A 27,672-nucleotide genomic window follows, 5' to 3' on the forward strand; every position below is an offset into this window, starting at 1 on the left:
AAGAAAAAAAACCCCACAGATCAATGTGTCCCAAAGTTGGTATTCTACAGAAGTCTGACCCATATATTTTAATAAATAGGAATGGTTTCCTTTCATTTTTAAGTAAATATATAGAGTGTTGCATTAAATAAATTTAAGGAGTATTATTTACTACAGGATTGCTCAGAGCCTTCAATATGCTAACATGACTTTGAATTTGCAAAAACATATGTAAACATGGCATTTCTTAAAGTTATTTAAGTAGTTCACTTACTAATATGTTCCTGACCACTATTCCACAGAATAAAAATCTAAAACTGCTGATTAGATGAAGTTCATTAAAAAAAAAAATAGATCAAAACTCCTAAAAAAGGAAGGATTAGTAATTTTAACAACTTAATGAAAACATAATTTACCATAATTAAGTGCATATATTCTATGAATGTAAGAAGTTAAACCTGAAAATCTCCTGGATCAATAAAAAAAAAGGAAGAAATTTAGTAAGATGCTTTGTTCACTCCATATTTTATATATTTTGGCACACTAGAAATAAAAGTATATTTCTTTAACATGATTAAGTATTATCTCTCCACTTTAAATCAATAGCTAACATCTCACTTAATAGGTTCTTTAAAACAAAACATCAGTAGCATTCCTTCAGAACAGCAATGGCAGTTGGAAAATGTAGTGACAAAAAAATGATATTTTAGGTGAACAAAATAAACAGGCCATAAATAGGATTTACATCAGTGTCTAAAGTCAAAACCTCACAGAATCACAGTGGTTACATACCTGGCTTTTCGTTTGACTTCTTCAGCCCCTCTGCACTTGCCATTGAAAGTACATCAGTCCTATTGGGAGCCTGCACCATCTGTGAGGGATCTTTCTCAGCAATCCAATGGGTATCCAACCTAATGGGGATGTGTAGTTTTCTATCCACAGCAAATAAAACAGGGGTGGTGGGTTTTTGTTTCTTTTTGGCAGTAGCCGAGGGTGAGGACAGACCCCACCTATCTACCTTGTAGATAGAGAGAGACTGCTATGAGCATCGCCTGGCCATCGCTAGAACCCCCCCACCCTGGGGGCTTCCAGGTCAGATGGAGGCCCTAGTGGGTTAGGGGCAGAACTGGCAGTTAGCTCAAGGGGTGCGGTGGGTTGAGAAAAGGGACTTTCCTCACACCCAAGGGTCAGTTGGAGTCTCTTGCCTTTTAGAACGCATGAACCTCGGTCAGCTTCCAGCCTCTTCCAGGACTTCCAGCCTAGCAGCGAGAACCTGGAAGAAAAAAAAGTCGGGGAGGGCGGGGGGTGGTGATGAGGGCACGACATCTGTCTGGCTCAGGAGGTGTGGGTGGGTTGGGAGGCTTCTGCTGCCCCCGAGTCTGTTGGAGCCGCCCCCTAGTGTCTTCAGGAAATGGGAATTTCCTCCATGAATGGCCAACCTAAATCCAACTTGCCCAAGGGTTATACACCTGAAATCCAGGCCCCGGATCTGAGGGATTGGGGCCCTAGGAGGAGGCTAGCTGAAAGAAGCGGGTGGCCTTGGAGGCTCCCTTGCCCCCAGGCTCTGTTAGTGTCGTCGCCAAGGAACATCCGTAAGCCAAGAAGTGTCCATGAGTGCCCCCTAAGAGTGTCCAGGCCCGCGCCAGATCTGTAAAGACTTGTTTCTGGATCCTTTTGAGTAGGTTATTTTTCTTCTTTTAGAAGGATGTTAGTGTATTTTGGTTTTCTTTCTCCAAACCACCCTATTTGAATTTCCTACATGGGATTTAAAGAGAGACAGACCGAGAGAGAAAGAGACCACAGATTTAGGGTGGGGAGGCTATCTATTTCAGTGACCAGGAGAAAAAAGGCCAAGGCATTTTTTCAAGTCAATGTAAAAACTGAACATTTGAGAAATCTATAAAGGGAAATAGGTAAAATCCTTCCAGGAACATGCTGGTTAGCCTAAATGCTTCTTCTGTTAGGAGGCAGAAACAGGAAATTCCATGTAAAGATGGCAGGAGGCTAGGTCACAGAATCCCTTCCATCAATATCTAATGAAATTAAGGTAAAGAAAGGTGTACAAGCATAAAAAATACATTTCTTAGTATAAAGCAAAGAAGGAATGGGGCACAACATCATTCCATGAAGCCTAAACGTGAATATAATTTAAAAAATGCATAACATTTACTGAGCCCTTCTATGTACGAGGCTCTCTTCAAAGATGTCTTATGTAAGAATGGATATTTGAGGCCAGGATGTTTGGCTCCAAATCCTCTGCAAAAACAAACAAAAAACACGATTCTGGTTCATCTTTGAATGATATTTAAACACTCTCCCCTACTCATTCTGCCAAGAGCTCCCCCAGAGCCTGAGAAATTATACTGAAGGTGGGTTGACAAAATGCTAGGAATTCTTGCTGTTATTGGCCAATCCTGAGATAGTGGACTGGTGAGGCGCGTAGCTCTGGAAAAAGACAGTAAAATCTTTCAAGGTAGAATCATCTCTCTACATCCAACATAGTCTTCACAGAGCCCAAAGAAACCTTTAGCACTCGCAGTTTCCTAGGGTTCAAAAGTGCTGCACCCCAAGAAGACATATCCAGTCAAGTGCAGAAAACTTTGGTTCAGAACACTTTGCAGTATTTCAGACATCCTTGCTGTAGAGACACATTTAGCTGAGCAATTCTTTGGCTTCTTAGTTGAATTCAAGTTCACTTAAAAGTGACACTGCTAGGTACCAGGGGGGTCCTGGGTGGCTTAGTTGGTTAAAGGTCTGACTCTTGATAATCGGCTCAAGTTCGTGAGTTTGAGCCCTGCATCATGCTCCACGCGGACAGTGCAGAGCCCATTTGGGACTCTCTCTCTCCTCTCTCTGCTCCCTCTATGCTCTCTCTGTCTCTCAAATTAAATAAATTAACAACAACAACAACAACGACCACAACAACGTGACACTCCAGCAAATTGTGAGAAAAGTATTTGTTTTCAAGCCATCCAGCTACGAAAGTTTCGTTATAGCAGCCCAAAGCGGCTGGGACTAGTTAAATACCTTTTAGGGGGGCGCCTGGGTGGCTCAGTCGGTTAAGCGTCCGACTTCGGCTCAGGTCACGATCTCACGGTCCGTGAGTTCAAGCCCCACGTCGGGCTCTGGGCTGATGGCTCAGAGCCTGGAGCCTGCTTCCGATTCTGTGTCTCCCTCTCTCTCTGCCCCTCCCCCGTTCATGCTCTGTCTCTCTTTGTCTCAAAAATAAATAAAAACGTTAAAAAATTAAAAAAAAAACCTTTTAAATTAAAAATAGCAGGTGCAGTATAATCCTCTTTCTTTTTTCTTTTATTTCCATCTATTGATGAACTGTATTGCTTTCATAAAAATAAGGAATTTGTCGTCCTAAAAACAGAAGATAGCACTTAACCATTCTTTAAAAAGAAAAATGAGTGGCTCCAGTTGGTTAAGCCTTGGACTCTTGATTTTAGCTCAGGTCACGATCTCACGGTTGTGAGATCGAGCCCACGTCAGGCTCTGCTGGGACTCTGCACCCCCCCCGCCCCTCCCCAACTTGTGCTCCCACACACAGGCTCTCTCTCACAAAATAAGTAAACTTAGAAATAATAATAATAATAATAATAATAACAATAATTTTCCCACCAGTCTTCCCTCATTTCTCCCCCATCCTTCCACTGTTCCTATTTTGATTATATTTATTGCTCAGTGAAGTTCCTAAGACTCTGAGCAAACTTGATTTCTAAATACAAAATGTCCCAAGATAAGCTTTACAAATGTTCTTCTTTGTACTTGTGTTTGTATTAATTCCATTTTACAAATCAATTTCAGTCCCTATTAAAACCCACAGGGAGGGACATAGGAGGAAGTGAGGGAAAAAAATGGGGAGAGAAGGAATCAACCAGAAGGGCCCTCCAGTAGCCAATTTCTCTTCCTGGAGGCCTTTATCACAGACTATACAGTGAAGAGTTACATTCCGTGTAGGTAAGTGTCCCCCTCTCACCCTACAAGTCCCTTTGTTATGCAACATAGAGCTCTTAGGGGTATGGAGGAGGAAAAAAGGCTCAGGGAAACACTCAGGGAGTGAGGCCCACCCAGTGTTCACCCTCCATCTCTGTAAATAAAGAAAAGCCCCAGGGAGTTGTCAGTAGTGGCCACAGGCAAAGCCCCAGTGGAGACCTGAAGCAGCTGAAGCAGCAGCAAATTCCAAATGAATAACCCGGGGGGGGGGGGGGGGGGGGGGGGGGGGGCGGGGGTGTGGAAAGGGGCCTGCCACAGTCAGAGCTCTCCAGAGGAACAGACCCACCGGGACAGATACACTCGGTGTATCTGTGCAGATAGTACATCACACACGGATTTATATAGAGGAGTTGACGTGGGCGATTGTGGAGGCCAACTCTACAGTCAGCACACTGAGGACTCACCGGTGAAACTCCAGTCCCAAGGCCAACGGGCTCAACATCCAGGGAGAAAGGACAGGAAGAATCCTCTTACTCAGGAGAGGGTCAGCCTTTCTGTTCACTGGTACAACCGCCCCCATCTCCTGCTCTCTGGAAATCTGCAAGCCGCCTGTCCTCTCTCCTCGCCTCCCTGCCAAAGCCTCGTCTCCCTCAGAACGGCCCCACCAGGCCTGGCCACAGAGTGGAGGGCAGACATGGGGGTTCAGTTCTCAGGGGTTTCTAGAAGTGAGCAACCAGCTTCCCAGACACAGAGGGGCCGTCTCTGACTAGAAAGTCCTCTGAGGGTGAAAGGCAAAGCCAAAGTCTGGGCATGTTTGTGCAGCTGAGTGGGGTGCTTGGGGAGCGGGTTTCTGTGGAGGCAGACAGAGTGTTCCTGAAAGACCTGGGCTTCTTTGGCGTTGAGTTTTCTCTGTCTCTCACTCATTCTCTCTGCCAAGGCAGCTGCATTTCTCTCTTGCCATATTCCTCCTCCTCCCAGACACTGAGAGTCAGCAGGACACATGCCTGCCTGCCCCCACTCTCTCCCCTGACACACTCACAAAACCCACCATTTTCAGTTGTTTTTCCTGAGCATTTGGTCACAGACTTTGAGAGTGAAAACATCTCACCCAACCTCCTTTATGGAAAAAAAGAAATACTGAATGCAGACAGCAGAGTTAGCATAGGTAGCAAGAAAGCATGACCTTGACATTTCAATACCCACTGAGGCCAGTGCTTTCAGTACAAAATCCCCCTGGCAGAGATCCCTGGGCCAGCCCTCTAGGCTTTGCTCCTGGGGGGGGGGGGGGGGGGGGGGGCGGCTGGCAAGAGACAGGGCAAGTGCAGCCTGCAAATCTCCTCCACCCAAGACAGCACGGACCTCAGCCAGCTAATCCCCTGCCAATGGGGGGCCCGGCTGTTCCACTCAGCTCCTCTCCTCCCACAGCTGCCTCCCCACACGCCAGCCCCCTAGGCCCTCCTCCTCTGAAATCACCGATATGCTCTTTGAGGACCCGCATTGGGCCTGGGAAGGAAAGTTCAACCTGGGGTGAGGGTCTGGAGAGGAGGGGAGAGACACCAGGAACTAGTACAGACAGCCATCAGTTAAGAATCTCATATCTCGAGGGACGCCTGGGTGGCTCAGTGGGTTAAGCCTCAGACTTCAGCTCAGCTCATGATCTCCTGGTTGGTGAGTTTGAGCCCCTCGTGGGGCTCTGTGCTGACAGCTCTATGCTGACAGCTTGGAGCCTGGAGCCTGCTTGGGATTCTGTGTCTCCCTCTCTCTCTGCCCCTCCCCACCTCTCTCTCAAAAATGAATAAACATTAAAAAAACAAAAACGTCGTGCCTCACACGTTATCATATGTGTTTCAACAACCCTGAAAAGCACCAGCTTTAAGTGGCAGTAACAGCCAAGTGTCCTTTTGATAAGGTGTTCCACCCACTACACTTTCTACCTGTAAAGAGGGGAGGTTATCTGGGGGACAGAGGCAAACAAATGCAGGAAGAGAAAAATACTGTAAGCACAAAAAAGGAGGTGGGATTTAGAATTGACGGTGGACTGCTGGGTCCAGGACGGAAAGGGAACTTAACAGGTCAAACTCGCTCAGAAAGAAGTGAAACAGAAGCAGAGAAATATGCAGACACAGGCAGAGATTCAGGCGGTGAGACGGTCGGCTTTGGAGATGGGGCCCAAAAGGCAACGAATTTGGGCAGCCTCCAGGAGCTGAAAAAGGCAAGGAAGTGGATTCTACCCCTAGAGCCTCCAGAAAACACACCCCTGTTACACCTGGATCTTAGCCAGTGGGCTCCTGACCTACAGAAGTGTCAGATAATAAATGTACTGTTTCAAGTCCCCAGATTTGTGGTCGTTTCTTACTGAGGCCCCAGAAAGCAAATGCACTCCCCAGCTGGTAAGCTGGTAAGCGGCAGTCGATACAGAGTCTAGTTTTTAGTAGCCACACCTTTCTTTCTCTCTCTCATGCCCAATATCTGTCACCTATTTGTTGGTTAGTAAAATTGTTGACACCTTCGTGTTTTATGTGACTTATAAAACAAAACATGGGCTACTTGAAAATAATTCAATGGTTATGAAGATATCAATTGCCAACTTCTTCACTCTTATCCCCGCCCTTCATATAAGCGATGCAAGATTTTCTTGTAATCGTATGCTCCATTCTAATGCAACTTGATGCTTTTAATTAAAAAATGTATCTAGGACCCATAGATTAAATTCGTCCTTAGAAATAAGTGTGCACTGTTTACAGAAAAATATATTATAATAGGTCAACTGCTCACTTGTTCATGAATAGTCTCAGATTTATTTTTCAACAAATTGCCCAGCCTCACTCTCTGGACGGGTGCTGGGGTCTCCGCCCCAGATTTGGGGCCGCATCTTCCTGCAGAAACTGATACAAAGCGAGGCCTCTGCGGTCCAGGGACTGCGGGCCAGGCTCCGCCCCAGCGCTGCGGCCACCAATCAGCTCCCGGGACGCCCCCACTCCCCCCGCATCCCCCCTCCCACCCCGTCTGCCTGCGACTTTCCACGTCCCCAGCGTCGTCGGCCGCCCAGTCCCTTCTCACCTGAGAGGCGCCTTCCCTTAGGGAACTGACGCTGCCCCCTACGAGCAGGTCTTCTCTGCCCCAACCCGCGCCGCAGGGAAGAGCGGGGCAAACGGTGAGTGGCCCAAAGAGGCCTGCTAGTGACACAGGCCACTGCTTGAAGTGCGGTGGCCCGGGAGGGGAGACCGGGGACAGAGGGATGCCCGGGGAGACTGTGCGTGGTGTGGGGCAGGGAAGGATGGGGACTGGTGTGGGCCTCTGCGGGGCCCCAAGGGGAGGGTGGCAGACGTGTCGAATAGAGGACTTCTTGCTGTTTACCTCTCGGATCCTTCTCTGCAGTCTCTGCAGCTCCGTCTCTCTTTTCTTCTTGCCGCATTGTTTTTCACCCTTGCTTGTCAGGAGGCTATGGATGAACTTCCCCTTCCCCATTTTCTTGCTCTTTTGTGTGTGTGTGCTCTGCAAGGAGCTACGGAGATTTGAGCTAAAAGGGAGCCCTGGAGGTGATGTTACCTCATCTCCTGCGGCCTTGCTTTTGAATTATTTGGGCGTTGCTTGCCTTTACAGGAACACTCCCACCCCACCCCACCCCTCGAAATGTCCTCACCTACTCCAGTGTTCTAGGCACCCAAAGGCTCTGAGCGTGTCAGCTCTGTGGGAGGGAGGTGCAGGGTGCCGGAGGGGTGGTGGTGAGAGTAGGTGTGGAGAAGCAGGCTGAACGTTTAGTCTGGAATGCCTTTGGCCTTAGCAGTAAGTGCCGGATTATAAACAGTTCCCCAGGGAAACAGCCCAAGCTGGCCAATGAATGAGTTGGGTCAACCTGCAATGGACTGTGAATGCCTTACCTATAGAAACGAAGGATTTATGAATCACATAATCATGAAACTTCTTGGAACACGTGCAAGTCAAATTAGACATAAAGGACCAAATGTATCTAGCAGACCATCCATCCATCCATCCATCCATCCAACCATCCATCCATCCAACCATCCATCCATCCGTCCATCCATCCGTCCAACCATCCGTCTGTCCAACCATCCGTCCATCCGTCCGTCCATCCGTCCAACCGTCCATCCGTCCGTCCATCCATCCATCCGTCCACCCAACCATCCGTCCACCCGTCCACCCGTCCATCCGTCCATCCGTCCATCCGTCCATCCAACCATCCATCCATCCATCCATCCATCCATCCATCCATCCATCCTTTCATATTCCAAACTATTTATTTGTCCATTGACTTCATTTCAATACCTTGCTTTCTTTTTTGCTTTGGTTTGATTTTTTTTAATCATTAAGAGGCATTATAAAACATCTAAGAATGGTCTAGAGAATAATGAATAAAATGCCTGACCACCACCTAGATCGAAAAAATAAGATATTGCAGTACCTTAGAAGCCCCCTTCTCCCTCCCCCGAGAGGTGACATCTCTCCTGAAGTTTGTATTAATTATTTCTTTGCTTTTCTTTATAGCTTTGTGGTTTGTGTGTGCATTCCAGAAACATATATGTACATATTTGCTTTCCCTTTTAAATTTTCATATTAATGGCAGTATACTGTACATACTCAAGTTTTTGAGATTCACCGTTGTTGATGGTTCCTTCATTTTCACTGTTTATGGTATGAGTATACTATAGTTTATCCCTTCTCCATTTAGGCTGTTGCTAGTTTGGAAAAGGTATTAGCTATCTAGTGCTATACAAATTACCTCAAGACTTGGCTTAACACAAAACAAAACAAAAACCTATTAGCTCAGTTTCTGTGGGTCAGGAATCCATCTGGGAATCTCTGACTCAGTATCTCTCATGGGCTGGGCTCTAAGCAAGGTGTCGAGACTACAATCATCTGAAGGCTGAGGGTAGAGGGGAACCCCTTTCAAACTCCCTCAGGTGACTCTTGGCAGGCCTCTTGGCCTCACTGGCTTGGGTTGGACACATCAGTTCCTTGCCAAATGGGCTTCTATTTAGGAGTTAGTCAAAACTTGGAAACTTGCTCCCCCCAGGGTAAAGGCTCCCTGAGAGAAAGAGAGAGAGAAAGACGAAGGCCAGATTCTTTTTGTAACCTAATCTCAAAAGCGACATGTGTTCTTCTATTAGAAGTGAGTCACTATTTGCAGCCCACACTCCAGGGAAAGGGCTTACACAAGACCATGAATATCAGGAGGCAGGAATCATTGGGGGCCATTATAAAGGCTGCCTACTACAGGGGATATTAACAAATAATGTTGTTCTCCAACACTCTTGTACATGTCTTCTGGTTCTCATGCACAGGCTCACTCTGGTTCCCTGGATTGTATACCTAGAATTACTGGGCTGTAAGATTGGTGTATGTTCAACTTCATTAGGTTATTTCCAACCGTTTCCAAAGTATTGAGCCAGTTTTTACTCCCTCCAGCAATGGATGAGCGTTTCTGTTCCTCCACATACTTGTTATAACTTGGTATTATCAAATTTCATTTTTAGCCAGTCTGGTGGGCATGAAATAGTGTTCCATTGTGATTTTAATTAGCATTTCTCTTCTAACTAATGAAGTGTCCACCTTTTCATATATCTGTGAACTCTTGTGCATCCTCTCTGAAATCCTGGTTCTTGTCTTTTCCTCATTTTCATAGTGGGTTGTTTGTCTTTTTCTTATTGACTCATTGGAATGCTTTCCTTATATAATGTGGAGGATAATCAATCCTTTGTCAGCTGTATATGCCACAAATACTTGCTTTCAGTTTGGTGCTTAGCTTTTCTTTCTCTGTATGTCCATTTCTCTTAAAGAACTAAGTTTTGAATTTTAATTTCAAGTTACCAAGATTTTCTTTTATACTTTGTCTTGTTTGAGAAAATTGTTTTCTCAAGATAATACATTAATTTTACTACATTTACCTCTAAAAGCATTTATAGTTTTGCATTTGGCAATTAGTCTTAATCCACCTGGAAACTGATTGTTATATTGTTTATTGCACAGGGATAATCAATTGTCTCAACACTAGTGATCTGAATAAATTTGGTTTTTCATATATGCATGAATTTGTTATAAGCTCCCTAATCCTATAGTTATCTATTTCCCTCACTACTCTACTTTTAGAATAAGTCTTGAAATATGGTAATAAAGATCCTGCTATTTATTTTATTCTTCTTCAGGAGTGTTTTAACAATTCTTGGATCTTTGACCTTCCATATAAATATTTAAATAAACTTGTCAAGTTCTCCATAACAAGAAACAAACAAGCAAACAAACATACCCACTAGAATTTTGATTGATATTGCATTAACTTTATATATCAATCTGTGGAGAAAAGGCCTCTTTAAGATTTGTACCTGGGGTGCCTGGGTGGCTCAGCTGGTTAAGCGTCTGACTCGATTTCAGCTCAGGTCATGATCTCACGGTTCGTGAGATTGAGCCCTGCAGGTGAGATCAAGCCCTGTGTGGGCTCTGTGCTGACAGCATGGAGCCTGCTTGGATTCTCTCTGTCTCTCTCTCTCTCTCTCTGTGTGTCTCCCAAAATAAATAAGCAGTAAAAAAAAAAAGATGTTTCACCTTTTCATCTATGAACTTGGTATATAATGCTATTTATTTAGTTCATCTTTAATGTTTTTCAATATTTTGTAATATTTTTATTGCTTTCCTTTTGCTTACTTTTATTAAATTTATTTCTAAGTACATTATATTTTTACCGCTATTGTAAATGTTTTCTTTTATAAGTTTATATTGTGTAGCTTATTGCTGCTTCTGTATCATTCATTTGCCTTTTATATATTAACTGTATCAAGCTTGATAAACTCCATTAATAGTTCAAATATTACCTATAGAGTCTTTCAGATTTGCTACATAGGCAATCATATCACCTGAAAATAATGACGGTTTTGTTTCTTCCTTTCCAATCCTTATACCTTTAATTTCTTTTTCCTGTCTTACTGCATTGCCAGTATAAAGAATAAAAGTAGAGAAAGGCATCTTGTTTTATCCTTAACATAATAAAGAGAAAAGATTTCATTAGGTCAACTTTAAATATTGCATTTGCAATGGTTATTTTGTAATTGCCTTGTCCCATAAGAAAGTTTGATTCTTCTTCTGGTAAGCACTTTTATTATGAGGAGATGTTTTATTGAATGCTTCTTCTGGAGCTATTCATTTTCTCATATATTTTTTCCATTTAAATATGTTAATATGATGAAGTGTAGTATTCAATCTTTAATATTAATTCAACTTTGCATTCCTGGAACAAATGGCCGATGGTAAATATGCAATAACTTTTATGTAAAGATACAAAGATAAACATTAGATATCTGCATTTGTATATGTGAATTGAGATTGACATGTAATTATCCTGTTTGGTTCTAACTTTATCTGTTATTGATATCATCTCATAAAATAAGATGAGTAGTATTCTCACTATTTCTATTCTGTAGAAGAATTCTGTGGAATTTGGAAGAATTTGGTCTAGGTTGTAATTATCTGGTCCTTGAGTATTTCCTCGAATCACCAGCAAAACCTTTAGGGAGTGAAGTTCACTTTATCAGAATGTATTAAACTTGTTGTTTCAGTTACTTTAAGGATTTTAGGATTATTTAGGTCTTCTTATGGAATCAATTTTCATTAAACTTGTTTTCTAAGATATTTTACCATTACATATGTGTATTATTCAAACTTAATAGAATAAAATGGTTTTATAATATTCTCTCATTATCTGTTTAAACAGTTTCATCACCTATTATTCTGACCCATTTTTTCATTATTAATGTGTGTATATATTTTCTCATTTTATTTTGACTAATTTTGTCAGAATTTGGACTACTTTATTATCTCTTTCACATACTTACACACACACACTCACACACACACACACACACACACACACACACACACACACCCCTTAGGGGTTTTTTTCATTAATTATTTTATTAGTACTTCTTGATTCTTTGAATTTTTATTTATTTTCTAAGCTTTTAAAAAATATTTATTTACTTTTGAGAGAGAGAGAGAGAGAGAATAAGCATGTGATTGGGGGAGGGGCAGAGAGAGAATCCCAAGCAGGCTCCACGCTGTCAGCACAGAGCCCTACACAGGGCATGATCCCACGAAAAGTGAGATCATGACCAGAGCCAAAATCAAAAGTTGGTCACTTAACCAACTGAGTCATCCAGGCACCCCTTATTTTCTAAGCTTTTAAGGTATATGCTTAGCTTGTTAAGCTCTTAAAACTATAAAATTTTGTCACTGCTTAACTGTCTCTCACAAGTTTTGATATGAATATTTTGCTATCATGTAGCTTTAAGTATCTATAATTTTGATTATGGTTTCTTATTAAGCCATGCAATTTTTTGGACAGTGTACTTTAATTTTCAGTTATTCACATGAAGATTCTTTGATTTATCTTGCAGTAAATGTTGCCTAATTCATAATGTAGTCAGAGAATGTACAATATCAAGTGCTTTTGATTTCTTGAAGCTAGTTTCATAACCTACCATACAGTGAGTTTCATCTGTGTGCTTGAAAGTAATGTGTAGTTTCTAATTATATAATGTCCTATATATACCTTTAAAGCAAGTGCATTAATTATGGAATCCAGATCTTCCATATCGTTACCAATTTTTATCTGTTTGAATTATCAATTACAAAAATATGTATGTTAAAATCTCTCACTCTGATGGTAGATTTTGAAATTTACCATTATAGATCTGTATATTTTTACTTTATATATTTTGAGGCTATGTTACTAGTGAATTGGAGTAAATTGAAAATTTTATCATAATGTAGGGATTCAATATTGTGGCTACCTATTAATGCTTTTTGTTTTAAATTCTTAATTTGCTCAGGTATCAAATCAAGGTTTCTCTGGGGCGCCTGGGTGGCTCAGTTGGTTGAGTGTCCGACTTCGGCTCAGGTCACGATCTCACAGTTCGTGAGTTCGAGCCCCACATCGGACTCTGTGCTGACAGCTCAGAGCCTGGAGCCTGCTTCAGATTCTGTGTCTCCCTCTCTCTCTCTGCTCCTCCCCTGCTCACACGCTGTCTTTGTCTCAAAAATAAATAAAGATTTAAATCAATCAATCAAGGTTTCTCTGATTAGTGTTTACCCTGATTGGTGTTTACTTCCAAGGAAGATTTATCTTTCTTTCATCCTGTGGCTTTAAATATTTCTGAATCTATGTTTCAAGGATATATATCGTGAACTTATTTGTATTTTTTAAATGCTGGGTTTTAAAATTATTGTTTGACAGGGCATTTGGGTGGCTCAGTTGGTTGAGCTTCCAACTTCACCTCAGGTCATGATTTCATGGTTCATGAGTTCAAGCCCTGCATCAGGCCCACTGCTGTCAGCACAGAGCCTGCTTCAGATCCTCTGTCCCCATCTCCCTCTGCCCCTCCCCTGCTCACGTTCTCGCTCTCAAAAATGAATAAACATTTAAAAAAATAAGTAAAATAAAATTATCGTTTGACAATTTATAACTTACCACTGAATAATTTATTCCAGTTATATTTATTGTGATTAGTAGTGCAAATAGATTTATTTCTGTAATTTTATTTGCTTATTATTTTTTATGCTTTGTCTGTCTCTTTTATTCCTCTCCCCTCTTTTACTCCTTTGTGTCCCCATTTTACTGCTCCTCTTATTTGGAAATTACATGTTGTAACATTTTAGTATGAATGTTTTAGGAATACTCCAAAATTCCTAAATTTTATAACTTAGTTGTATGATACATTTAATTCATAACATTTATTGAGGTAGAACTGAGAGATAAAATTTGCATATATAAAAGATGTACAATGTGATATGTATAATTATTAAATGATTACCACACATGCTAACTAATACACTGATCACCACACATAGTTTACCGTTTTTGTGTGTATGAGAACAACTGAGATCTATTTTTTTTAGCAAATTTCAAGTATATATACAATATTATTAACTATAGACACTGTACTATACATTAGATCTCCAGAACTTATTTATCTTACATATCTGAAACTTTGCAACCTTTGACCTATATATCTCCCCATTTCCCCCACCTCCCACATTCTAGTAACCACTATGCTACTTTCTGCTTCTGAGTTCGACTATTTTAGATTCCACATACGAGATCATACAGTATTTGCCTTGAATTATTTCAAAACTTAACATAATGCATTCAAGTTTCATCCGTGTTGCCACAAATGGCCAGATTTTCTTCTTTTTTATGGCTAAATAAATTCCACTGTATATTCATACAACAATTTATTTATCCATTCATTCATTTGCTAGACACTTAAGTTTTTTCCATACCTCGGTTACTGCGAATAATGCTGCAGTGAACATGGACGTGCAAATATCACTTCTAGATATTGATTTCATTTCCTTTGAATATATACCTAAAAGCTGGATTCCTGGATAATATGGTAGTTCTATTTTTTTTTCTTTTTTTTTTTTTTCTTTTAGAGAGAGAGAGAGAGAGAGAGAGAGAGAGAGAGAGCAGGGAAGCGGGACAAAGGGAGAGGGAGAGAGAAATAATTTTAAGCAGGCTCTATGCCCAGCTGAGAGCCTGATTGATGCAGGGCTCAATCTCACAACCATGAGATCATGACCTGTGCCATTTGTATGTCTTCCTTTGAGAAATGTCCGCTTACGTCCTGTGCTCATTTTTTAATTGGACCATTTACTATTTAGTTGCTCGAATTCCTTACGTATTTTGGATATTAACCCCTTGTTGGGGATGTATGGTTTACAAATATTTTCTCCGATTCCGTAAGTTGTCCCTTCACTCTGCTGATTGTTTCCTTTGCTGTGGAGATGCTTTTCAGTTTGAAGTAGTCCCACTTATTTATTTTTGCTCTTGTTGCCTGTTGCTCTGGATCCCTTTTGGGGTCATATAAACATTTATTGCCCAGATCAATGTCAAGAACTTTCTTCCCTATGTTTACTTCTAGTAGCTTTACAATTTTAAGTCTTTAATGCATTTTGAGTTGATTTTCATATATGGTATGAGATAATTGCCTAATTTCACTTTTTTGCATGTGGGTATACAGTTATTTCAATACCATTTATTGAAGAGTCTATTCTTTCCCCATTGTGTGTTCTTTGTACTTTTGTTGACAATGAGTTGGATACAAATGTATGGGCCTATTTCTGGGCTCTCTACTTTTTTCCATTGGCCTATATGTTTTTATGCAAGTACCATAGTGTTTTGATTACTATAGCTTTGTAGTATAGTTTGAAATCAGGCATTTTATGCCTCAAATTTTATTCTTCTTGCTGAAGATGGCTTTAGAAACTTGAGTTCTTTTATGGTTCATACGAATTTTGGAATTTTTTTCTATTTTTGTGAAAAAATGCCATTGGAATTTTGATAGGGATTATATTAAATTAATAGATAATTTTGGTTGGTATGGACATTTTAACCTTAATTCTTCCAATCTATGAACATGGAATATCGTTCATTTATTTGTGTCTTCAACATTTTTCTTCAACGTTTTATAGTTATCAGTGTACAGATCTTTTACCTCCTTGGTTAAACTGGTTAAGTATTTTATTGTTTTTTTTTTTGTTTGTTTGTTTGTTTTTTTTTTTCAACGTTTATTTATTTTTGGGACAGAGAGAGACAGAGCATGAACGGGGGAGGGGCAGAGAGAGAGGGAGACACAGAATCGGAAACAGGCTCCAGGCTCCGAGCCATCAGCCCAGAGCCCGACGCGGGGCTCGAACTCACAGACCGCGAGATCGTGACCTGGCTGAAGTCGGACGCTTAACCGACTGCGCCACCCAGGCGCCCCAGTATTTTATTGTTTTTAATGCTATTGTAAATGGGGTTGTTTTCTTACTTTCCTTTACAGATACTTCACTGTTAGTATAGAAAAACATAACTAATTTTTATATGTTGATTATGTTTCCTGAAACCATACTGAATATGCTGAATTCATTTATTAGTTCTAACAGTTTTTTGATGGAGCTTTTATAGTTTCTATATATGAGTTTTAATTCTATACTAAAATCCTCCAACCTGGCTTCTGTAATTTTTTAACATATTGATCACAGTTATTTTATTTATTTATTTATTTTTTAATATATGAAATTTATTGTCAAATTGGTTTCCATACAACATCCAGTGCTCATCCCAAAATATGCCCTCTTCAATGCCCAATCACCTACCCTCCCCTCCCTCCAACCCCCCATCAACCCTCAGTTTGTTCTCAGTTTTTAAGAGTCTCTTATGCTTTGGCTCTCTCCCACTCTAACCTCTTTTTTTTTTTTTTCTTCCCCTCCCTCATGGGTTTCTGTTAAGTTTCTCAGGATCCACCTAAGAGTGAAAACATATGGTATCTGTCTTTCTCTGTATGGCTTATTTCACTTAGCGTCACACTCTCCAGTTCTATCCACGCTGCAACAAAAGGCCATATTTCATTCTTTCTCATTGCCACATAGTACTCCATTGGATCACAGTTATTTTAAAGTAAGTCCCTAAGAATGCAAATGTCCAAGCCACCTGTGAGTCTATTTCTATTATTTGTTGTTTCTTTTGAGTTCTTGGCCATGTCATCTGATTTTTAGCCTTCCTCTAAATTTTTGATGGTGTGCAGGACATCATGAATGAAAAATTATAAAGTTATGGTTGATGTTATTGTTTGTCAAAGAGGACTTTTGGGGGGATGGGGAACAGATAAAGTACCAGAAGATTACTTTCATACTATCAAAGTTGAGTTTTAAGCTTTCTTAAAACTGGTACATTTGAAGTTTTTCCTTTACCCACCCTTAATGCTTACTCCTAAGGTGTCATTCTTATTGATACGCCATGGATTTTCTCAACCGAAAGCAGAGTGTTGATAAGAATCACTTACTTCTGTGGGACTTGTCCTCTACTGCTTTGTTCCCAGAGCAGTACAATTACTGAATTGACAGCTCAACTATTTAGCATGTTAGCGTCTATTTTCAACAAGTTTTTTTGGGGGGGAAGGTGGGGGGTCTATCCCTGTGTGCGCAGAGCTTGAAAGTCAGTCAGCCAGGGACAAATTAAGGGGAACTTGTACACAGATTTTTACATTCACTTCTCAGGGACTTCTTCTTGTCTGAAATGTTGCCCTTTGGGTTCAGTTGGTTTGAGAATCCTGAACCAGTAAGATTGACACTTTCAGCTCGTGAAATGCATTGTGAACTGGAAACTGTCCTAAAGCAAAAAGCCACAGCAGATGTGGAACTCATGTCCTGTGTTTTTCTTCCCTTGGGACTGTAGCTTCTCAAGTTCTCCCTGTGTTGTTTGCTCTTCAAAGTCTTCCACTGTTTCCTATATTTTGTCCAACATCTATTGCTGTGAATTTTCAGTGGAAGTATTGTTCCAAATAAGGTATCCTCTCAACGCCAGATTTAGAAGTCTCTTACCATTTTGTCTTACAGTTTAGATAATTTATCTAATATTATTTTATTTCTTCTTGAGATACATCCTTTAGAATTTCCTTTAAAGAGCTTTTGAAAATAAATTCTCAGTATTTGCTGGTCATTTTTAAGACACTTATAATAGAAGATAATGCCAGGACAGCACTAGGGGTCAGAAAGCAGGGAGGGTAGCATTTGACTAGGCACCAGTTTTAGATTATTATGGATGGTGCTGCTTTGAATATTCTAGTGCATGTCTTTTGGTGACATATATATACATCTTGGGTATATGTATATACCTAAGAGTGGTATTACTGAGTAGTCCTATTTTTTTTCAAAATTATTTTTGTAACATTTTAAAAATGCAAAATGTCTAAAGAAAAAAATTACTGGCCAACCCACCCCACTTCTTGAGGTAGCCAAATATGTCCTTATTTTTCCTGCTAGATAAACATAAATACACAAAAGGAGCATTACAAAATTTTCACTGAAAGTATATATTGGGAGCATTCAAGGTATAACTTGAGCTCATCCTTTTTAGAACTCCATAATATTTTACAGTATGGATTTTTAACAAATTGTTTATTCACCCCAACGTAGCCAAGTATTTCCAGAACGTAACATCTCCAAATTTATTTCAGTACTTTCAGGATTTCCTGGCAATTTCTGTTACTCGAGGTAGAAACTGGAAAGAAAAACAGAAACGCTAGAGAAAGTATAAATAAGGAAGGATATAGGATTTAAAACCGAGCTAGTAATGTGCAGTCTGAAAGAGAGAGAGGCTAGAACTAGCTGAAGTTTTAGCAGATATGGAAAGAAAATGATAGGCTGACCTCACGTTCATGTATCTTGTCCATCCATCCGTCAAGTGGACATTACGAAGTACCGGTTTATGGCCACATGAAGTGGAGAATCTGAAGAAGAAGAAGAAGAAAACATAGGCCTAGACTTATGTTTCCTCTAGTGTGGTGAGTGGTAATGAAACGGTGAAGTAATACAGGATGTAGTAATCTATCCCCTTTACCACCGAGTGTGCATTCCTGTGGAAGGTCCAGCCTGGACACTGCTTTGCAGGAGGGGAGAAAGCTGTTTCATGGTCGCTTCCTGAGAAGTTTGGCCAGGGACACCTTCTCCTTAGGCACCCAGAGAACAGGGGCCAGTGCAGTGAGGGGTGAAGGGTGAGGAAACAGGTGAATGTGCAGAGGCCACACAAATCTTTCAGGTCTTTGGGACCGGCAGCCATAAAAGGGACAGGTGGTTTTCCCCCAGCTTCTCATGTTGAGCTCACCAAGCTAGATGAGCAGACATGGACTCAAGACAGGGCCATATAGTCCAGTCCCCGCTCAAAAGTCACCTGTTACATCCCACTCTTTCTTGACTGAAATGAGACAGGACGAAGAACAAAGTTCAAGAATCCCCCACACAGGGAGAAATCATATTTATAGAGGCGTCGCTACCAGCTACTTGAGCAAGGATCTTTTTATCTATTTTAGTTGATTAAATGTATCGTTTTTTAATCACAAAATGACACATATCACCATTGAAATGTTAAAGAGGGGTGTGAAGTAAAGATACTTAAAAGTAATCTACTCTTAACTGTCTGAACTGATTCTAATATTTTCATGTGTTTTCCATGTAATTCCTGTGTTTATATAAGCATATATATTTTAAAAGTTTTTCGCACAAAAATGCAAGCTCTCCATTCTTACTACCATGTTAAATGTTCATTAAAAATATGAATATAGCTACAGCCCAACTCCTGGCACATATATGTAGATTTAACTCATCCTTGTCTTACATACAAATCTATATTTACCAACCCCTCCCTTGTTGGTAAATAGTCTCACGGATTTATTTTTTTTTTAATCGCCCTGCCGCACTCCGGGAGCCCTGCCGGGACACCGTGCGGCATTCGTGACTGCATCCTCTCCCAGAACCCGACACAAAGCAGGGCCTCTGAGGTCTGGGGGCGGCCGGCCAGGCTCCGCCCCCCTCCCCCCCCACCGCCGCAGCCGCCAATCAGCTCCCGGGATGCACGCCCCCCCCCCCAGCCCCTCTCCGCACTGCAGCCAGTCTCCCCCCACACGCCTCCCGCCCCCACCTCCACCAATTACCAAATCCGCAGGCTGATTGCCCTGTCTCCTTGTCACGTCTCTGCAGAGGAGTCCCTTCCCCCTCCGAAGTAGCCCGGTGTGCAAACTGCTGGATAACGGGTGAGTCTCGTCCAAAGACGGTTCTAGAACCGGGGCAGGCCCCCCGGCGCACCGATCAGGCCCACCGATCAAGCCCGCACGGCCCGGGGGGCGGGGGAGGGGGGAGAAGGACGGACCCGCCCGGGGTCCGGGGGAGCGCGGGGGAGGGGGCGCCTGCCGGGCTGCGAAGGTAGTCGGCTTTGGGCCTGAGACCGCTTGGGCCTAAGGAGGCGGATGGCTTCCAAAGAGGATTCCCTGCGGTCTCTCCATCCCTGTGTCTGGTTCTGCTCCTTTTCTACCACTCTGGCTCTTATTTCTTTCGTGCTTCATTCTTGTTCTCCAGGAATTTATGCCTTTTAAAAACACTTCTCATAATGAAATGTTCCAAAACTGCAGATAGGTACAGACAATAACGTAGCAGAATTATCAGATGCGAACATTTTTTTATTACCTTCGCTTCAGCGCACTTGGTCTCCCCCACTCCGCCGTGTGTGTGTGTGTGTGTGTGTGTGTGTGTGTGTGTGTGTGTCCCCTCCTTCTAAGAAACAAAACCTGACCGTGAAAATCCTTACTCCACCAAATCTCGTGTCCATCCTCAGATGTTAAGTTATATTCTGTCCTTCTCATGTATATTTTTGTACTTTTATTGTATTTATCTTTATGTAGGCAATATGTGCGTTTTTGTTTTGCCCCTTAACATTTTTCGTGAAACTCAGTATTTGGGGGTTTTGCCTTGCGGTGCTTCCAGTCGTGGCATTTCAGACTGGAAAGGGACTTAGCAAGTTTCCAGCCCTCCTCCTTCATCATCTGGGAGCCCTGAGCCCTGTGGGAGGTAAAGGATCTGCCTTCTCACTTTCACACAGGTGGTCCTTCACTGGGCAGGAGCCTGAATTGAGGTTCTCTTGGTTTCTGTTCCCTGCGTTCCATGTTTTATGCCACTGAGCTCACCTACCCACATCCCCCTGTTGGCTCTTGCTGATATGATTCGGTTTGGGGAAGGATTTAAAGAAGAAAGGAAATTGGAAAGGGGGTTGAAGGGAGGTGCCGAAAGGAAATATGACTTGGATGCATTTTCCTGAAACACGAAGTGAATCTTAGCACAACTTGAATATTTATTTTACTTAAGAAGCACTGGTGTCTTACTGATCTAAGAACGTTGTAAGTATTCACTCACCTAATTTAAGCCTTGTAAGAGATCTGTAATATAGGTACTAATTTCATCATCCCCGGTGTACAGGTAAAACTGAAGTGCAGAGTAACTCTGGGGAAGCCACTCAGCCTGTGAAGTGTAGCACCGCGATCTGAATCCAGGGCATCTGGTGACAGCCTTGAGTTTCTAACCGCTGCGCCACCCTGCACTTCACATGCTGGAACTAGCTAGCACCTGAGGGAGGTGAAGGCTCCAGACGAAGTGAGGAGCAACAGTCAGCTGGTTACTGGAAGCGAGTTCGAGGTAGAAATGGGAACGGAAGTGGACCCAGATGCATAAACTCTGGCTGCCTATTGTCTGTCTGCAATATCCTCTCATTTTTCACTTACAGAAGTAACGTATGTAACAATGCAGAGCTCTAGGAAAGTTGCCCTCTGCTGTTCCTCAGGGCAAACGGTATTAACAGGTAGAGACGCAGCGTGCCTTCTCCCACCGCAATACGAATACGTAAAGGGCTAGTTTTTACTATAAAAACGAAAGCATTGTCAACAGCTTCCTACAGTTTTTATTTTCCCCTTGGCAGTGCGTCAAGTACATTCCCCCCAACCAAATGAAGATCTAAGCTCCTCCTAAGAACTGATACCCTATCATTTATTCAGCCATGCCCTGGGTTTATGTCCCTAATCCCGTCCACTCTGCCAGGGTGGGGGCCGTCGCAGCGCCGAGCCCACTGGGCCGGCGACACAAAGAAGCGCTGTCCCCTGCCAAGCGCCGCCCCTCGGGCTGGCGGTCGCGCCCGGGAGGAAGTGGGGAGGAGGAGACTCCTCGGGAACCCCTCCTCCCGGTGCCCGCTCGCCAGCCTGCCCGGCGCCGCCCGCAGGGAAGCCCCTTCCCCGCAGCACCGCGCGTCCCCTCTGCGCCCAGCCCTGCCCCCTCCGGCTGTCCCCGTGGAAGTCGCAGGGCGACCTGGTGAGTGGCCCTCTGCGAAAGCGCAGGAGGGGCAGCCGGCGGTGGCCTCAGCCCGGCTCCGGGGAGGGCGGTGCCGGAGGCCGAGGGGGCGCGATGGGGGCGCGGGCGGACCTGCGGCAGCGGCGCGCCGCGGGGCCGGGGGGGGGGGGGGGGGGGGGCTCCCAGGCCGGGGACGGACCTCTCGCTGACCGTGTCCGCGCCCCTGCTGGTGATGTTCTCTGGCCTGGGCGCCGCGTCGCCGCTGCCGCAGTGCTGCCCCTCTCCGGGCTCTGACATCTGATGTTTGTGTTTGCGTGCTTTGTGTCGTCGAGACGCGCAGGCCCGAGCGGGAGCACGGCATCTCGTCCGCAGCTGCGTCGGAGGAGAATGCCGCAGCCCAGGGAGGAGGCAGGGCTCGCGCGGGGTCACACAGGTGGCTGGTGACAGAGCATCACTTCTGTCTTACTGCCCTTTGATCTTTGCAAACACCGGCGCGGGGACTGAGCTCCCTTGCCCACTCTCACCGGCCCGCTGGAGGCTGGTGTGTGTGTGTGTGTACACGCGCGCGCTGGCGCGTGTAAGTGCAGGAAGGGCCAGTGGTCTGTCTGTGTACCCCTACCTCACCCCAACCGTGCCAGCGGGTCTGGAGCCATTCCCTGCCAGGCAGAGCTTTTCCGCTTCGCTCCCCTCCTCCCCATGCTGTCCTCCCCCGCCCCCCACCCGTGTACCTCCCCCGATCCCAGCCCCTCTCCCTTCCTCCCTTGACGTCACCGCCAAGCTCTTTGCCTACTGGTTCTGAGCCTGCGTAGGATAGTCTGGCTGGGGTGGGAGCCTGGAGGTTAACGGAGAGGATCCCACACCAGAAGAAGGTATCAACAGCCCCTCGAGGTTGAGAATGACCTGTCTTGCACGTTGTCCCTTTGATAGAACGCTCTGCTCTCGGGGGCAGGCCGGTCACCACTCCGGGGCTCCTGCGTGATGCCTTCTCCTGGGAGTTTCCTGGTGAGAGAACTGAGCAAATATGAGTGAGGGAAAGAAAGCCCCAGGGGAACTCAGGAATTAAGGGAATGTAGTGAGATAGGAACAGGGGAACAGAAAACAGCATTTTGAATCGTGCTTTTTAGGGAATGGGGGAGGGATGGGACAGGGCCACGAGGAGGCCTTCAAAAACATTGGTAATGGTCTGTTTTTTAAGTTGGGTAGTAGCTACGTAGGAATGTTTAATTTTTTAACTTGTTTTACCATCTGTGTCCTTCCACACACATTACATATTCCTTACCATTAAAAAAATTTTAATGTTTATTTTTTTGAGAGAGAGTGAGTGTGGGGGAGCGGCAGCGAGAGAGGGAGACACAGAATCTGAAGCAGGCTCCAGGTGTGAGGCTTGAACTCATGAATCATGAGATCATGACCTGAGCCGAAGTCAAATGCTCAGCCTACTGAGCCACTCAGGTGCCCCATTGAAACCATTTTTAAGTGAAAAACAAGTAAGATTGATCTGTAAGTATGTAGGACAGAATGCAAAAGAAGGGGGAACCCACCCCAACTCTAGTTTAGTTGGTGGACACTGGAAAGGATATTGGATGTATACAGGGAAAAAGAAACAGGGGCTCGTGGAAGAAAATGGCATGGAGAAGGGAAGACCTATAGGACTGGATGTCTGTGGTATTACTCATTCATCAAGGCCAAGGTAGCTATTTGCTGGAGAAGTGATCCTAGGCCTGCCCTTAATACCCACATCCATCTCCCAGTCACCCATCCATGGAGTACGTCTTCATTCTCCTGGGGAATCCAAAGAATCAAACATATCCCCTGATTTCAGACACGTATCCTGCTTTGGGGATTCGAAATCAAACCATAATGCAGGATGTGGCACATTATCCAAGACCAGCCCACTACCCTCCTTCCCTTCCAAATACAGCTCTTACAGGAAAACACCATTTAGGTAGCATGAGGCCTCTTTGTGGTAGGGGGAGGGATTTGTAGAGTTACAAGTTGTGCTTGAGGTACTTTCTGCTTTATGGGTACCTTGGGTTCCAGCAAGCTCAGAGGCCAGAGTTGGCCCAAAGGAGAGAGAGCAGGAGCCATGGAAGGAGAATGGAGGATGAAGAACTTAGAGAAATAAAAGGGATTCCCCCAGGCCGTGTCCATCTGCGTTCCCCAAGCTAGGAGAGCAAACAGGGATTTGGGCATAAACAGGAAGCATTTCGTTTAACAGTCAAGTGCTGCAGTCCTGGATATAACTGGTTAACGTGGGAACAGAACCAGCTGCAAAGTTCAAGGGACCCCACAGAGGAGGAAATCAGATTTCTTGGTGGGTAAATGCTCAACCGATTGGGAGATGAACAAAGACATTTTAGAATAAGTGAGAGATGATCGGTTGAGCAGGCCAATGATGTGCATACTCATTCATTTAATGTTTGCTTGAAGTTCTATTATCTGTGTTATTTTTCACTGTGATACACACAGCAGTTCAAAGGATGCAGACTTGTGCGCCTCATCCCTTCCTGATGCAGTGAATGTTCGCATGCTGAAATGTGGCCTCCGTAGATTTTTTTTTTATCGTATATAAAATCCTGGTACTTAAGAGGCTTATCTATTTCCGGTATTTACAAGTGTGGACTCCAGTATAAGATTCCCCAGGTTTGAATCCTGGGTCCCACCGCGCACACCTGTGTGACTTGAGCAAGTAACACATTCTCTGACCATCACATTTTTTGTTTTTGCCCACCTATAAAATGGAGATAGTGATAATACATACCTCACAGGTGTATTGTTAGGATCAAGGAACTGATGTAAAGCACTTCCAGTAACGTCTGGAGCCTGGGAAGCACTGTAGTGTCATTACTACTACTAAAACGATTACTATTTTCATTCATACAAAAACGGGTGTGTGTCCTGTGTACGGTGATTTGAAAGTTTCATTTAAAACACACCTAGGGTGTTCTACGTACATGCAAAATTTAACGCATTCTTTGTAACAGTGATGGGATATTCTACAATATAGATGATCATACTTTATTCAGTCATTCTCCCTCTCAAAAGCTGGCTTGCCACACACACAGTGTTGGTATAAAGCTGAGGCTGCACTCAAGTCCCCACTCGTGATGCAGGACGGAGAGGAGGTGAGCTTGAGTGTCCCCACCAAACCCCACTCACCTCGGGCCACTAGTCCAGCCCAGGACACAGGTAGAAGGAGGCAACTCCACAGGAAGAGCCCTCTTCATTCTGGTCCCCTCCTTTTCAGGTGTCCAGGCCATCTGCCTGTGTCTTTGTCACTTTTCCACAGATAGTTCTTCTCCCATGAACTAGCTGGAAAGACAGCTAGTGAGAGAAAAATGTGAGTTCCCTGCTCTGAGCGTTGGAGGATCCGCACTGGCAGCGACAAGGGCCCCCAGAGGAGGGATCTGACGGGCGGCTCTTTCCGGGTGGGGCGTGTATGGGTGGCTGCCTGGGGGCTGCGTGCTGGGGTCTTATGTTGCCATAATGGGCAACTGTGGGGTGCCACAGTTTGTGGAAGTGGGGTAGGTGTGCTTTAGGGTAGAGAGTTGCACCCACAGGAGTCACAGATGGTTCCAGAAAACATCCTTCGTCATTTATCTCCTAGGTTTGCATTTATCTGTCTCCATTCATAGTTTCGTATGGCAGCGAGCATCCTTGTACATATATCTGTAATGCTGCTCTTATTTCTGTAAGCAGGGTAATCAGAAGAGGGATTGCTGGTCTGGGGACAGGCTCGGCCCTGAAACGGAGCTGCCACTCTGTTGACAAAGCAATCTGTCAGATCGCTCTCAGCTTCTCGGCCCGTCCGGCAAATTGCAGTAGTGTCCGCTTAGCCTTTTAGACATTGGGCATTATTGTCTGCCTTCACCTTCTCCGCCTTCTCCTCCTCCTCCCTCCCTTTCTCCCTCACCATCTCCCTTTTTTGACAATCTTGTGGGCAGCATCATGCATCCTATCGTGAATTGCCTGAAAGTGAGATTGAGCATATTTTCACAGACTAATTGGCCATTTAAATGTCCTCTTCTGTGAATATCTTCTCTTAAAAGGATAGGATTTCAGCAGATAGAAACATGTGGGAGAGGGAACAGGAAGGAAAGAGAATCTAAAATGACAGCAGGGTATGTCCAGGGATGCCAAGTGTTCTGGAAACTGCAGAGTGGCCGGAGACGTGGCTGGCAAATGGAAGGAGCAGCCCGCCCCGGGGACCTTAAACCCCAGGACAAAGGTGTCAGATTTAACCCCGTAGGAAAAGGCGAAGCTCCAGGAGGGGGTTCTCTTCTGGGAACTAATGTGATCTGTGGCTTTGGGAGAACAGAGGCCAGATCATCAAGACCCTGGTGACTTAGAAACTGGATCACTTCAGTCGAGGAATGAATTACCGAGCACCCGAACTAGGTTACTGGCAGTGTGGTTGGAAACCATGAACGATGACCTTGACAGGCCTGTGACCAGCTGGATACGGGACAGGAGAGAGAAGGGACACAACCGTGCCTGTGTGGTTTGCCGTCCTGGCTATTTGTGGACACCAGGAAGAACGGAGAAGGCACAAGCCCTTGGCAACCAATCACTTGCTGATTCTGTGGTCTCAAAGCTTCTCTGAGGTAGATGTCTCCTTAACAACTAGGGCCACTAAGCTCACACAGTTTGCCTAAGAGGAGCTAGTTTAAAGGGAAAAGAATAAATTTAGTACTTCTTTAGTTTTAGAGGCCTCTGCAAATGGTAGAACGTGCTCCTTCAGGAGGGATCTTGGGTTTATTCGTTACCTCAGAACCAGGGCCTTTTTGTCTGTGCCTTGGACCTTTACAAAGGCCCGTGGAAATATTTGAGAACTAAATGTAGTCATCGTTAGTTTTAGTGTCAGCATTGGCTCCAAAATGTGAAAACTATAAAATCAGAATCATTAGGGGCACCTGGGTGTCCCAGTTGGTTACGCATCCGACCCTTGGCATCGGCACACGTCACAATCTCATGGTTCGTGAGACCCAGCCCCGCGTCGGACTCTGTGCTCTGGCAGCATGGAGCCTGCTTGGAATTGTCTCTCTCTCCCTCTGTCTCTGCTCCTCCCCCCATCATCTCCCTCTCAAAATAAATAAACTTAAAAAAAGTCATTAAATGCTTAGTCCAGTATTTGTAAATTCTAACATTAGGTTTGCTTGTTGTTCACTTTGTAAGAATTCTCTATTATGCACGTTGGCAAGTTAAATAGCTTACCCTTAACCAAATAATTATAAGCAAACATACATGTGTATGTGTGTATATACACATATAAGTGTATATATGTATATATATATATAGGTATATGTATATATATATATATAGGTATGTATATATATGAAATAAGTAATTGAAAGGCACTTAACCTGTTACTTCCTTTAATCCTTGGGACAACCTGATGTGGTAGATACTCTTATCCCTTCTTAATGAATGAGGAAATGAGGACGGAAATGTGCTGCCCATCTCACAGTCAGTAAGCGAACAGCTGAGATTCAAGCCCTGGTAGCCTACCTCCAGAGTCTGGGCTTGGAGCCGCTTTGCCATATTGCCTTCAGAGAGAATATTCTCTGACAAGGGAAACAGAAAGTAAAGAGGTTACGGGCCCAAGACTAAAAACCTGGGACTTTTCAGAAGGGGTAAGAGAAGGCTGGAAAGTAAATGGGTCAGCAGGTTGAAGATGTTGCGCTTGGCCCAGGCAGTAACGTTACTGGTGGTGACAGCCTCGGGGACCGGCCCTGTCCGGTGCCACCGGGTGGGCAGTGAGAACGGCAAGCCCTCGGTGTCCTGATGATGAAAACACATCTGCTCTTGAGGGGATCGCTCCAGTGCCGTGCCCACAGTGGAGGTCAGACTGTAGTGCATCCCAAGCAGGGAGCTCACAGGGAAGCAGCAGAGGATTTATGCGAGGCCACGGCCACAGACATACACACCCGTCTCCACGGTGTCTGGGCACAAGTGAGAATCGGCCATCGTTTCATAATGTGTTGCATACATTCCGCTTCTGGATTCAAGCCACAGAGGACTTCCGCTTTCCTCTTCTCCAGCTGTGACTGTGACCAAGGACACTTCTCAGAGGACGCAGGCTTTCCAGACTGAAAC

General features: G+C 44.0%; 1 protein-coding gene across 4 annotated transcripts in view; it reads left to right on the forward strand.

Annotated features, from left to right (window-relative positions):
- The first annotated feature begins 6,914 nt into the window (after positions 1–6,914).
- Positions 6,915–27,672, forward strand: part of TCAF1 (TRPM8 channel associated factor 1) — a 56,443-nt gene continuing 35,685 nt past the window's right edge. For 2 of the 4 annotated variants that reach the window (XM_086687822.1, XM_086687812.1), the window contains exon 1: positions 21,438–21,597. The gene's annotated coding sequence lies outside the window, so the exon portion shown is untranslated. Of the gene's footprint in view, positions 7,073–19,361; positions 19,500–21,437; positions 21,598–27,672 lie in introns of those variants that run through there. The other 2 variants (XM_086687832.1, XM_086687837.1) reach the window with 2 other exon arrangements.

Source organism: Puma concolor, chromosome A2, assembly GCF_028749965.1.
Source record: "Puma concolor isolate L17-30 chromosome A2, mPumCon1.1.hap2, whole genome shotgun sequence".
Lineage (NCBI taxonomy): Eukaryota > Metazoa > Chordata > Mammalia > Carnivora > Felidae > Puma > Puma concolor.